A 13,709-nucleotide genomic window follows, 5' to 3' on the forward strand; every position below is an offset into this window, starting at 1 on the left:
TTTTTTTTGCGTGCTTCAAGCGTAACTGGCTTCTTATGGATGTGAAGATCATATATTGACTCCAAAGGCAAGTAAATTAAAGAGAGGAAAAAATCCACTGGTTTTGAATGAACAACCACCATGAGAATTTCCTAGCTAGCAAGCTGTAAGGGGATGAGCTCCCCTGAAGCCCATGCTGAAACTATTCTTATTTTTATGCCCTATATCAATAACTACACAGAGATAGAGAGAGGAAATAAACAGAAAAATAAGCATGAGAAAGAGCAAATTACCTTAGTGAATTCAGCTCCAGTTTTGACTCCACTGAATACTTCCAAACATTCAGCATGACCCAAACTGAAATTTTTGCTAGTTGGTGCTTTAACCATTAATTTTGATTGCCTGCAGGCACACTCTCTGGCCCAATTAATTAGAATGGCTTCAGGAAGAAGGAAGGTGAATTTTCTCCTCCCCCTCTCAAAAAAAGACATCATCAGGCAACAGGTGCAACTGAAATTAGATTTGCTGCAGGCTGAGCATTACAGTTAGAGACTGCCTGTCTGCTGCTTTGACCACCTTTTTCTACATAGAATCATAGAATCATCTAGGTTGGAAGCGACCTTAAAGATCATCTAGTCCAACCATCAACCTAACTCTGACAAAAAAATCAAATAAGAAATAGGAAATAAAAATTACTAAACCATATTCCTGAGGACCGTGTCAACCCATCTTTTGAACACCTCCAGGGATGGTGCCTCAACTACTTCCCTGGGCAGCCCATTCCAATGCCTGATAACCCTTTCGGTGAAGAAATGTTCCCTAATATCCAATCTAAACCTCCCCTGACACAACTTGAGGCCATTTCCCCTTGTCCTATCTCCTGTGACTTGGGAGAAGAGACCGACCCCCGCTTCTCTACACCCCCCCTTCAGGTAGTTATAGAGCGTGATGAGGTCTCCCCCCAGCTTCCTCTTCTCTAGACTGAACAACCCCAGCTCCTTCAGCCTCTCCTCATAAGACTTACTCTCCAGACCCCTCATCAGCTTTGTTGCCCTTCTCTGGACCCGCTCCAGCACCTCAATGTCTTTTTTGTGGTAAGGGGCCCAAAACTGGACACAGTACTCAAGGTGAGGCCTCACCAGTGCCAAGTACAGGGGGACGATCACCTCTCGGGTCCTACTCACCACGCTGTTCCTGATACAGGCCAGGATACCATTGGCCTTCTTGGCCACCTGGGCACACTGCTGGCTCATGTTCAGCCTGCTGTCGACCAACACCCCCAGGTCCTTTTCTGCCAGGCAGCTCTCCAGCCACTCTGCCCCCAGCCTGTAGCACTGCATAGGATTGTTGTGACACAAGTGCAGGATCCAGCACTTGGCCTCATTGAAACTCATCCTGTTGGTCCCAGTCCATCAATCTAGCCTGTCCAGATCCCTCTGCAAAGCCTCTCTACCTTCCAGAAGGTCAACACTGCCACCCAGCTTGGTGTCGTCTGAGAACTTACTGAGGGTGCACTCGATCCCCTCATCCAGATCATTGATAAAGATGTTAAAGAGAACGGGTCCCAGTACTGAGCCCTGTGGGACACCACTCGTGACCGGGCATGTTTTGAAAGACAAGGACTGCAAGGAAAATGATTTAAAACACTGTACATTGTAGGTCAAGTTATCTGCAAGAATTATTGGTGAAGCACAATAGGAAGGTGGCCATAGGGTCACTGACACTAAAAAAAATGGGTCTATATTTTATCTGGTGTGCCTGTCCTATTGACCAAAGGAACCCAAATGCTTCCAGGGTACTATTGTGTAAAACATAGTTAAAGATTTTCTATTTCCTCATTTCTCACACAACAAATCATGAATGTCTTGTCAGGACTACAGACATGTGTCACTGTTTACGGGAATAGGTTATAACTTTTATTTTGAAGCTGGCTGAAGAAATAAATACACATCTGTGAAGGAAAGCTAAAGAAGATATTAGCTATGGCTGCAGAGCAAAATAATAAATGTAATCCTGGCAAGCTGTTCAATTTATATATTATCATGATTAACAGACATTACATTTGCAGCTATTTGTTCTTTTCCCAGGAAAGGTAATCCAACCCTGGAAAAGAGAGATAATATACTTCCTTGAACTATAAATTCATTTCAGCATAATCATGGTAATTGATGTATTCCAAAATGTTATCTTGAAAATAGGACTGAGCACATTTCTTTACAAAAAAATTAAGCAGGACAGTCTGAGTAGAAAAGAACAGATAGAAAATTATATTGTTGACACTGTGTAACATCCTAGTTATATCTACAAGACTTTTCCTTCTTTCCTCAATGTTTCACCAAACCTCCATGCTCTAGCCTGAAGGCAAAGTACTTTTTGGTTATTGAAGGCCCATCATGATATCTGGTCAACCAAAATTCAAAAGCAATGTTTGCTTTATGCATTGCCTTCAATGTCACGACAAAGTGCCGCTATCAGACTTCAGCTACCCATAACATGGAAACATGCTTTAAGGATACAATGGGCAGCCTTGGAGAATAAAATGGGCGAGTGACTTGGCAAGATGTAGGCCAGCAGGGCTGTCTGAGGAGGACAATAATTCCTTAACTAATTCCTGTGACCAAAAATGACAACACTGCTGAGTCTCTAGCTGTAAGACCAAAATGGCAGGATTTCAGTGGTATTGTGGGATGTTAAAAACAAACCAGAAATAGCCTATTTTTGTTCTTGTTTGTGCTTGGTCTTGTTCATTAAAGCTTCTTCCACTGTTTGGAATCTTCATTTGATTTCTCTTTATCACTTTTTCTCATTTCACTGTGCCCAGATTTTTGCTTTATTTTTTCTGCAAGCACCTACAAAACATGCATATCACCTTATACTTTTCTTTTTCCCTCTGTATTAAAAACTTGATAGTTTAAATTTTCATGTCATATCTTTTCTAAACCCACAACTACAGGAGATTCAGTTTATTCTATTAAGCCTTCTTTAAACTTTGTGGGTTTTAAACACTGTCCTGGAAATTTTAATTTGCAATATTTCCTTCTATATCTCCCAAGCTTTCTCACATGCTTCATGCCTGAGAAATCCTGCTCAAAAAATAATGTAGATATTTCTAGAATATTCTTCCTTTCATTAACCCTTCATATAATACAGTACCAAGGCTTTGTAGTTTGCAACATTCATATTCCAAAACTGAAGTTGAACTTTATTTGGTCTAAGTTGGCAAAAAATAAAGGGACTCAATCTGTCTACACTTTGTAATAGCCTCACTTCTTGCCTCTGGAGCCAAGAATTTTTCAATCTGTTTCCTGGTAATAAAATTAAGCACTAGTTTTTTCCCCCTCAGAGTAAAAGTGATTCATTACTAAGAACCCCACTCCAGAGAAAATTTGACCACAATCTCTTCCCCTGCCATAAATGCATCTTGGGATTTTTTTGGAGGGGGGGGGGGAAGTCTGAAAGCTTAGGGATCCAAATATTTTACCATAACAGTGTGATCAAAATAACTGAAATGCATCTATGACCCACTGATCTAGAACTTTCCGTTACATACTATAACTATACAGACAGATACCTTAATTTGCTAAATGCTATACTTTTGCATATTCCAAAGAATTGCAGAAAGTTAGGAATTCACAAAAACACAGAATGGTAATTGACTTAACTCATTTAACCCCTGTACTGAGGGAAATTCCAGCATTTTCCAGAGGTTTATCAAACCTCTTCATAATACTTGTAATAGTGGAAATACCACAGTTCAGTTGCCTAGTGGTATGACATAGAGAAGACAGCGCCAGGCTCTTTTTGCAGATGCAAAATAATAGAACAAGAGGCAATGGACACAAGTTGCAACATGGGAAATTCCAGTAAGATACAAGGGAAAAAAATCCACAATGTAGGTGGTAAAACACCTGAACAGGATCCCAGAGAGGCTGAAGTATCTCCATCACTGGAAATAATCAGAACTTTACCAGACATCATCTTGGGCAACCTACTTTTGTTGGATCTGATTTGAGTGGGTAGTTGGAGCAAATGGCCTCTTAAGGGCCCTTCCCACCTGAAGTGACTCTGTGAATCTCTGAACATTACCATGTATCTCATCCCAGTACTTCATCCTCCATAACATTTTGGAAGATTTTCTTACTATCCAACGTAAACCTGATTTGATGTAAACGAATATAGTTTTTGGGTTTCTGCTATCAATTAGTGATGCAAAAAACTGTTCACCTTCTTTAGTGTAACTTCCTCCTATATTCTGAACCTTCTAGATTTTTCTTCAACTTCTTTTCTAAACTTTTATCATTCCTGTTGGCCTGTTATCCTATTTATCTGCCATAAAAAGTGATATCCCAGAAGACATTGAGGTGCTGGAGCGGGTCCAGAGAAGGGCAACAAAGCTGATGAGGGGCCTGGAGAAGAAGTCTTATGAGGAGAGGCTGAGAAAGCTGGAGTTATTCAGTCTAGAGAAGAGGAAGCTGAGGGGAGACCTTATCACAAGTACCTGAATGGAGGGTGTAGAGAGGCGGGGGTAGGTCTCTTCTCCCAAGTTACAGGAGATAAGACAAGGGGAAATGGCCTCAAGTTGTGTCAGGGGAGGTTTAGATTGGATATTAGGGAACATTTCTTCACCGAAAGGGTTATCAGGCATTGGAATGGGCTGCCCAGGGGAGTGGTTGAGGCACCATCCCTGGAGATATTAAAAAGATGAATTGACATGGTGCTCAGGAATATGGTTTAGTGTTGGTGTGTGTTTTGTTTGGATTTTATTTTTTTTTTATGGTTGAACTAGATGATCTTAAAGGTCCCTTCCAACCTAGATGATTCTGTCATTCTGTGAAGCCCAGTACTTCACACTAATTAAAACAGGAATTTTTTTGTCTGTGTTGTGTATCCTCTTTACAATGCTTAAAGCTAGACAATATTTCTTTAACTTGCTTATGAGAATGTCATGTTGAACAGTGTCAAAAAGCAATACCAAAATTCATATTTCTTACTTTTACTGTTTTCTGTTGTTGTAGATATTACACTAGTTATCTTGTCAAGGAAGGAAATTAAGTCAGTTTAACAATTAAAAAGAAAATAAACAAAACCAATTTATAATCATTCTTTTTATCATTTTATTATATCCCAATTTTTTTTAATGCAGATTGATTAGTTATTTGGTTTCATATCTTCCTAGGGTTCTCATTTTTTGAGTCTTACCCCTTTTCTCTTTTTATTGTCCTTATTCATCTGTCAGGGAATTCAGTGGTTCCCAAGGATTCTTGAAAAGCATCATCAGTCATTCAGAAGTCCCAGATATTTCTCGTAATGACAGTGTATTCTATAAAGGTAAGTATGGACCTTGCAATCCTCCAAAAAGTGGCTATAAGCACATTCAGAATATAATGTAATCTTCTGTTCCAGACTATGATTTCTCAATGAGTAGAGTGCTGCTGTACTTGCCACAAGATTCATGCATAATTAATTCCAATTCATTTTGCCAATTAACTGCCTTTCTAATGTTTGCACAGGTACTGGAAACAGTTTTATTTCCTTCCATCATGAATTCCTTCTTAGATTCTTGTTTCAGCCTCATTGCCTACCACATCATTCTGTATTAGATCAATATACTATGTTTACTCTAGGTTATAAGGCATCATACCATTACAATCACACCGTATTATTAATGTGCACAAAACTGCAATGTAATGCTGTATAATGAACAGAAATGAAAGAGCAGTCATCATGTATTTGAGGAAAAGGGTGGCCTTTATTGTTAATATTTTCAAGGTGGTGAAAGTATTAGTCTCTGGAGTTCTTAATACCTGCTTTTTTCTATTGGTAATATAGATGATTGGACACTGATTCAATCTTTTTTTATATAATTATTTCTTTGGCTATCCAAAGAAAGATAGGGACTAATATTTAGGGACTAATCTAAGCTATCAAAGCTTGGTAATTTCTATATTATTTATAAGTACTTGAGGCTTAACCTAGCAAAGTATGCATTTAACTTCAAGAATACCACCATTTCATATTTTAGGACAGAATTAAGCCCTTTGCTGAGCTGGCAAATGCCTAAATGATATCATTGTAGCCAGATATTGCCATATTTGACATTCAGTACTTTGAATTGGGTTCTAATGCAGTGGCCTTGGTCATCTAAGATATGTGGTTTTACTTTCATTCCCTGAATGAATGACTACATCTATATCAAAACAGTCCATTTACATAGAAATTACAGTGGTGATTTGTGTTTTCATTCAGTCCCATCTGAGGAATTCTATGAAAACTTGCCTTAAATAAATGGCAAAGCTCCCACTGTCTTCACTGTAGTTAGGGTTTCACCTCCAACTCCCCAGGGAGACTCAATTTAATAAAAAGTTTTTTTTTTTAAAAAAAAAAGGAAAAATCATTTGGGAACTAGAGAAAATGCATCAGATCAAGTTTTCCCTTCTTAGAGAATGAAGATGTTATGAGTTCCTTATCAAGAACTGGTCAGAAGCAGAGACTTATTCTGATTTTTATCTCTTGGGAGAAACGTCTCTGTTTAACACAAAATTAAAGTGGTTGGGTGTGGTTTTGCAGCAGAAAATAAAGCTAATGTAAACTAAAAAAAATTTCAGCAAAGGACTTTAATTCCTGTTTCTTTCTAATCAATGACTTTAAACTCTGAGTCGCAACAAAACTCAGGTCTTTAATGTGTTCATTCTGTAAGGAGGAAAAAAAACCAAGGAACCTCTATACAGAATGCTAATTACTGAGAATACTGTGTGCTTATTGATATTTCATTTAATAAACCGGCATGCTAGACACATGTATTTTAAAGTTCAAGTTTAATTAAAAGATAAGATTAAGCAGCAGCTTGGCAAAAGGATAAGGGAAAGCCTTGAATTCTTTGTTTATGATGGCAAAGCAGCTGCTTTTATTTTTTAAGTGATCTCAACTTAATGTCAAATCAAGAGACTACTTTCACATTTTTAGTGCATTTAATGAATTACTCAAGTTTGCACTCACACAATTACCCTTCCTCATCTGATACTTCTATATAGAGAAACATTTGCGGGTCCCACTCTGCTTGGATTTTTAAAAAGCTGTTTTCCCCATATACATCATAGCAGAAAAACCTTATCTTCCAGACGAAAACGATCTTAATTAGTCATGAAGAAGAGGTTAAAAGCAAAAGTATGCAAAGCTGAGCAAGTGATTAGCTGCTTAGAGGGTAACACTTGGAAACATTATCTTTCTACAGCAAGGATTAGAATGCAGAAAAATGCCTTCAAATATATTAGTTCAGAGGGCAAAAACATTTATGGCATGCCATGAGACTGTAAAACTGGGCATAACTCTACTGGTGGCAATAAAGTTCTGCCTATTTACATCAAAAGAACAGCTGGCTCTGGTTACTTCTTGTGCATCCCTTTGTAAAACAAGTGTCAAGGGCAAAGAGAACAAATTCTCTTTATTACTTGAATGCAGTAGCACGTAGAAACCCAATGAATGATGAAAATCCTATTGTTATTTGCACTGCAAGGTGACAGAGAAAAGATATTCTTATTGAAAGGAGCTGAAACAACTGAATATGAACTTAGATAAATGAAGAAACAGAAACACAAGGCTGCAGTGGTGAACACAGGAATGAACACACACATCAAAGCTACTGTCTCGCTACGTTGATCACTATGGAAAAAATCAGAGCAGTCATTCAGGTGTCAGGGAGAAGTTATGAAGCCTGCCAACCTAGTTTTCATACAGCATAAGCTGATATAAGTACATTTCCAGCTTTACTAATCTCTAAGTAATGTCATGGCTAGCCACAGTTGGTCAGAAAGCAAGACATTTCACTGAAAAGGGCAAGAGCAGAAGCAGATAGAGAAGTCTAGTCATTGCAGGGTGTGTATCTTGATTCAACGTGAACTGCAAAACACATTTTCATTTGAAAAAGGTATGAGCTTTTACAACAAAGGGCGAGATCTCCCTACCAGGTGAAAGAGACACGGGCAACATCCCTACTTCACATCAATAACAGCACTGGCTTGAACTTACGCTATTTGCATCTCAAGTAGTGACTCAAGACACAAAGTAATTTTAAGATGTCCTGTTCACATGTATGATCAGAAATCTCTCTTGGACCTGAGCCTACCTCCTAACAAAAGCATCCTCAGAAATTATGTTGTTTTATACAAACAAACAAACAAAAAGTTGATTTGCAGTTTTTCCAAATAGTTCAAAGTAAGGCTTGCTGCACAGACCAAATTCTTTGAGGTCCAAAACTTCTGATACCCATAATCCCCAGCAAGGTGCATATATGCAGCTGTTTTAAGGATTGTTTCCTACAGTGTTGCATCAGAATAGAAGAACCAAATATGCTTTAAAGTTTGATCCTTCTCTTTCCTTTTATCTTTACAGAATCTTGTCCTTACATCAGGCTTATGATACAGCTGTGAGTGAGATCATGTGTATCAGTTTCATCTATGAAGATAGGACTCAGCTGCCCTTCTACAGTTCATTACAGTTGAAAGCTATCTTCTAGCACCTGCACAAAACTGTGACTTTTGTAAGAGCAACTTTGCCTTAGATGTCACTCTATTCAGTTGTAATATGCAAAGCCAGAGTGGGGAAAGATTAAGAATTGCAGTAGGAGGAGTACATCTCTTAAAAACATAATGATGAGACTGAATTTGCCTTTCCCCACTAGCAGTTATAAACAGATTCCTTGGAAAAAGTAAGAACAGGAGAAACCTGAACTATATTGCTTTCCCTGAATACATTTCTGGGTTCCAATTATTTTAACCTCAGGAACTTGCTGGTCTAGAACTTACCAAATACCTTCAGTGGAACCTCTTCCATATCTGACCTTCACTGGGAAGTATTTTCACCTTTTGCTAATAACTGCTCATAATTAGCAGGAATTAGGTATTAAAGCTACACCCAGTTCCTGAAGTTGACCAATATATTAAGGATTATCTTCCTCTTTTTACTGGTCAAGCTGTAATTCAAAACTCTGTGTGTGTTTGCTAAAACTGCTTGGCATCTCTACCAATGCATAGATGCTCATATGGGCCATTGCACTGAGGCTAAAATAATTATATTATATTATATAAACAGCTTAAGTCTTCCAGGTCTTCTCTGGAAGTTTCCAGGACTAAAAGATTCTTCTTTACTTTACTATCAACCTTAATGAACAAAACACGACAAACTATGTCCAGATTTGTAGTATCTAAAAAAGTCAAAGACATTAGACACAGTAAATCAGTTGATTTCTTTCAAAGTCAGTAAAGTGGTACTAATATACCCCCTTGAGTATCTGGCTTAAAATGCCAAGTGTGACAAGTTACCTCTTTATGGACTCTTGTCCCTTCTCTTTAGTGTTTGGCAATTGCTGAAGAAGTAGCAGCTGCTCTACAAGAGGGACAGGTCTCAGACTACGTTCCCCTCCCTCTTCTCAACTGATACCGCTCTGGCAGAAAAAACCACATTCATGGGAAACCATTAACTAGAGGAAGTTAATGGATAGTATCCCTGGTAGTAAGGCACTTAGCAAAAAGAGAAAGAGTGCAATAATCAGAACACATTTCCTACAACATATATCAAGTAAGTAACCTAGTAGCCCTAGGCCGTATTATGCCACTCCTTGTTCAACAGATATCCCCACTGACTTCAAAATGGAGTTGCTTTGAAAAACTGACAGCAAGACAGATCCCCTGATACAATTGTGCTAAGTTTTATCGTTGAAACTTTTTTTAAAAGTTGAAGGAAACATCCTATCACACTGCAGCGTGTTAAAGAATTCACTCTGAAGGAAAAGATTATAAATATAGAAGTAATTTTTAAAATAGCAGCATAAAATTATACTAGAATTTTTTTTTTTTTTTTTTTAAACCTGAAGGCTAGTTTCACCACTATTTTACCTCCTACTTTTGAGTTTGCTCAACAGCTTGGTTGTGGGAAATTTTTATGGAGGAACATATTGGGAAGGGAAACTTATCCCCCTCACACCAAAACATTTTGTGGAACAAGAAGTACATCTTTGTCCTTCTGAAAAGTTCTGCTGGTCAGCAAGTTGACCAGTTTCACTGTGGAAGATGAGATTTCTCAGTGCTTATATATTACAAAAAATATTTATTTTCAAAGAGGCTTTGGCAATATGAAAGGAAATTCTGCAATTACACTCATTTAATGACACTCGCAAATTAATAGAACACTCAAACTTTTCATAAGTGTCATTGTCAAGAAGAAGAAAAGTTTAAGTGAAGTAATCTTAACAAAAACTGCAGCACTGTTGCTTTTATGAAGGCATTGTTTTTTCACAGTAACTATAAATATCTCTTCATCATGGTGGCCAAAGAGGTAAAATTAGTTAGTTATCTACTGCTAATCTTTCCTGGAGCTGTGACATTGTTTATTTTCAGTAGGACCTATAACTCATCTAACTCAGGAAGGTCAAACACAGACCCACAATCTCCCAGTGACACCCCTCAAAAGAAGAAATGTAGGCCTGGATATGGCTTCCTCCACCTGTGTATACACGATATGAAACTGTTTCCTTTCATGCAGATACTTCCCTAACATCTTTCTTCACTGCAAAAAGAAAGGTTCTCCCCATTTCTAAGACAACCCCTTGCCCTTTTCCCCTTTGGGCTCTTGCTCCATGGGGTGTTCGAGATCATTGCATTTATCACACCAGATTTGAAGTGAAGCATCACATAAACCTAAAATGCCTCAGGCTGCCACCAAAAGTGTCAGGCAGACATGTGAGCCATCTCAGAGCAACAGGCAGCGGACCCCAGCAGTGTCCTCTGTGCCAAGAGGCCTCAGCCCTGGTCATGGGGGGCCAATACTCCCCACTACCCCAGGCACCTGCCTCCATAGCGCGCAGCATCTCTGCAGCACCCAGGCTCGTGTCAGCTGGGAACAGACCATCTCATTTGATGTCAAGCATTTACAAACAGCACCATGAAATGATGGGGGAAAAAAACCAAACAACTTTGCTCATCCATTTTTCTCTTATTTTCTGAGACCAGGCAAATCACATTCAGTTTTTTTTGCAGAGGCAGTATGGGAGTTTTGGATAAAAAATTTCCTGATGTGCCTGTTACACTATCTCTACCACATGCACTCCAATCCCTCCTCATCCCTCAAGTTTCCAAGGTCATGAGAAGGAAGCAGAACCTATGACAAAAATGTGCACACTGCCTTTGCAGTCCTCACCACCTCCTCCTCCCTGCTGACCTCTGCAAGAGCTGCCACTGCTGCAGCTCCTGTGAACCCCTTCACCAGCTGGGCTCTGCCTGGCCTGCTCTGCCCTCTCCCCTCAGGGACAGGCACTGGTCTTCTTTAGCACAAATCTGTGTCCTGTCAGCCCTCTCGCTAGCATACCCCCTCCAACATCCAGCCTACAGACATGAACAAGCACTGAGCTGCTCCATAGATGCAAACTATAAAATATGAAAAGGTACATTAAGAAAAACAAACCTACAACAGCAAACTCCTCCACACAAAGCAAATACTTCATTCCTTAGTTCTCTCCTCCTACAAGCAAGATTACATTTATTTGTACCTTACATACTCATGATTTATTTGTATCTTAAATATTCATGATATCTTACATACTCCATGACTAGCTGTCTAGACTAGTAGTCTAGAGCTGTTAGACTTCATCTTCGAGTCAGATGGAGCCCCTTTTCTGCCTTTAATTGTGCAGAAGAGACACATCCAGTGAACAGGAGCTATGTGAAGCCCCGGTAAAGATAGTTAAGATCTGGCTGACAAGAGGAAGCCTGCCATGATCCTAGAAAGGATGAGTGCAGGCACCACGTTGATGGTGTCAGCAGGGCCACTGAAGTAAGAAGCACAACATTTTTCTTTGATGACAAGCACCATTAAAATTTTTCCTTGAGGGCCTCCCCCCACTCTGACACATAAGGGGCCGTGACAGCTCGATCAATCAGCGCTGGCAGCTCCCGAGGAAACCAGTCATCCACGGGGACTGTGATATCCACCTCAGGGGCTGTGTTGGACGGTTAATATTCCACTCCTTGATGCGTAAGGCCCAGCATATGATGGTGTTTTTTTTTCTGATTCCTTCTCATAGATACCAAAACTCCCAAACAAAGTCTCTGATGCCATTTTTGCCCTCTCTGCTGTTTCCAAGGCAAAATATTAATCTTCTGTCAAGCTTAATTCCTGACCCTAAATTTAATTCTGTCTCAGCAGCTGGTCCCTCAATTGGTCCCACTGCACTCCAGTTGTGCTGCTCTTTTAGCTGCGCCCTGCCTGTGAACGGACAGAGAAAGTTCAAAGCTGCATCCACTTGGTTTTGACATTAGTGTTTATCATGATTAGATGCCCTAAGACAAAAGACACGGAGCAGCTCACCTGACAGGGTGAGACGTGACAACATGTGTCCTGGGTCTGACAGTAGCAGCAAGCAGGAAAGTCAAAGCTCTTCTGGGTAACACTCTTAGACAAACACAAGGGAACATGAGAGAGAATAGCTGGCTTTTGCCTTCAAAAATAAAACGCAGTTGAATTTACTCAACAAACCAGTCACTAATCTTTTTTGACCTAAAGTAACTGTCCTCCTGTGTAGAAAGATCCTGTAATATCACCAAAATATGGTATAAATTAATTTATCAAGGCAAAGGAATTTGTTGTAATGATTGATACAACAGCTCCAGTACAAAGCTCAGAGAATACTTATATAAATACATATAATAAGATTAAGTTGAAATTTATCAATATGCTTTCATTTGTCTGAGACAGTACAAATATATAGAATGCAATTTTTTTTGCTTTTGTCAACAATTCAACAATTCACAGTTGTCATTTTTAGCTCTACTCTCTGCTTATAAATAATGAATATAATCTCACAGTTGGTGCCACAGGAACAAAACTCGTTATCTTTATAGGTAAATGCAATAATCTTTTTCTTAAATCTCTAAAGCATTGCTTACAGAAACAAGAAAACCGACTAAAAGGACATAATTTTTTACATGCTACAATACTAATCTAGGAAAAGTATTGCCACAAGACATCATTATGTCAGCAAGTCTAGGAGAGCTATGTAAAGCATTTAACGTACATAATAAAACTACTATCTCCACCTTTACTTAGAATAAATATAGAAATTTTTGTCCTAGAGACAAGTGATAGAAAAGCTAAATAAACTATTGTCATGGCTCAGATCAGAAGCACTAGCCAGAAGCAGAAGGTTAGGGGTGAAATTCTTGGGGTTTAATTTGTTTTCTTCAAGGTTTAGTGAAATTTTTCATCCAAATAACTTATTGCTAAAGCACATACCACTCCTGATCTGACCTGATCAGTTGACGTGAATACATATTCACAAATTCAAGTGCAACTGGGTGAAATTTCCATTTGGAAAAAAAAATATATTTTTGGGAAAAGATAAAAGCATTTCATTCTCAGATTTTCAAAATACCCCTTTGTTCGAAAGTAATAAAAAAATCACCTTTTCTTTGAATTTGATCTAGGTTTGGAGATAAAACTCAAAAAAAACACCCCTATTTTTTTAGATTTGCCAGGCAATGAAAATCAGTTACTTAAGTACAGTTAACTTCTATGGTATTTTGTTTTGAAGTGTTGATACTGATCAGGGTAGCATTACACTAGACACACTTAATGCAAAAATTCCCATGTTCCTGCAGGAATAAAACACTTGAGCAAGTTTTATTTGCTAAATGTATATGTCATCCCAATCGTAACTATTGCAGGCAAGATACATAAAACAG

This window comes from Calidris pugnax, unplaced genomic scaffold (genome assembly GCF_001431845.1).
Source record: "Calidris pugnax isolate Ruff unplaced genomic scaffold, ASM143184v1 scaffold24, whole genome shotgun sequence".
Classification (NCBI taxonomy): domain Eukaryota; kingdom Metazoa; phylum Chordata; class Aves; order Charadriiformes; family Scolopacidae; genus Calidris; species Calidris pugnax.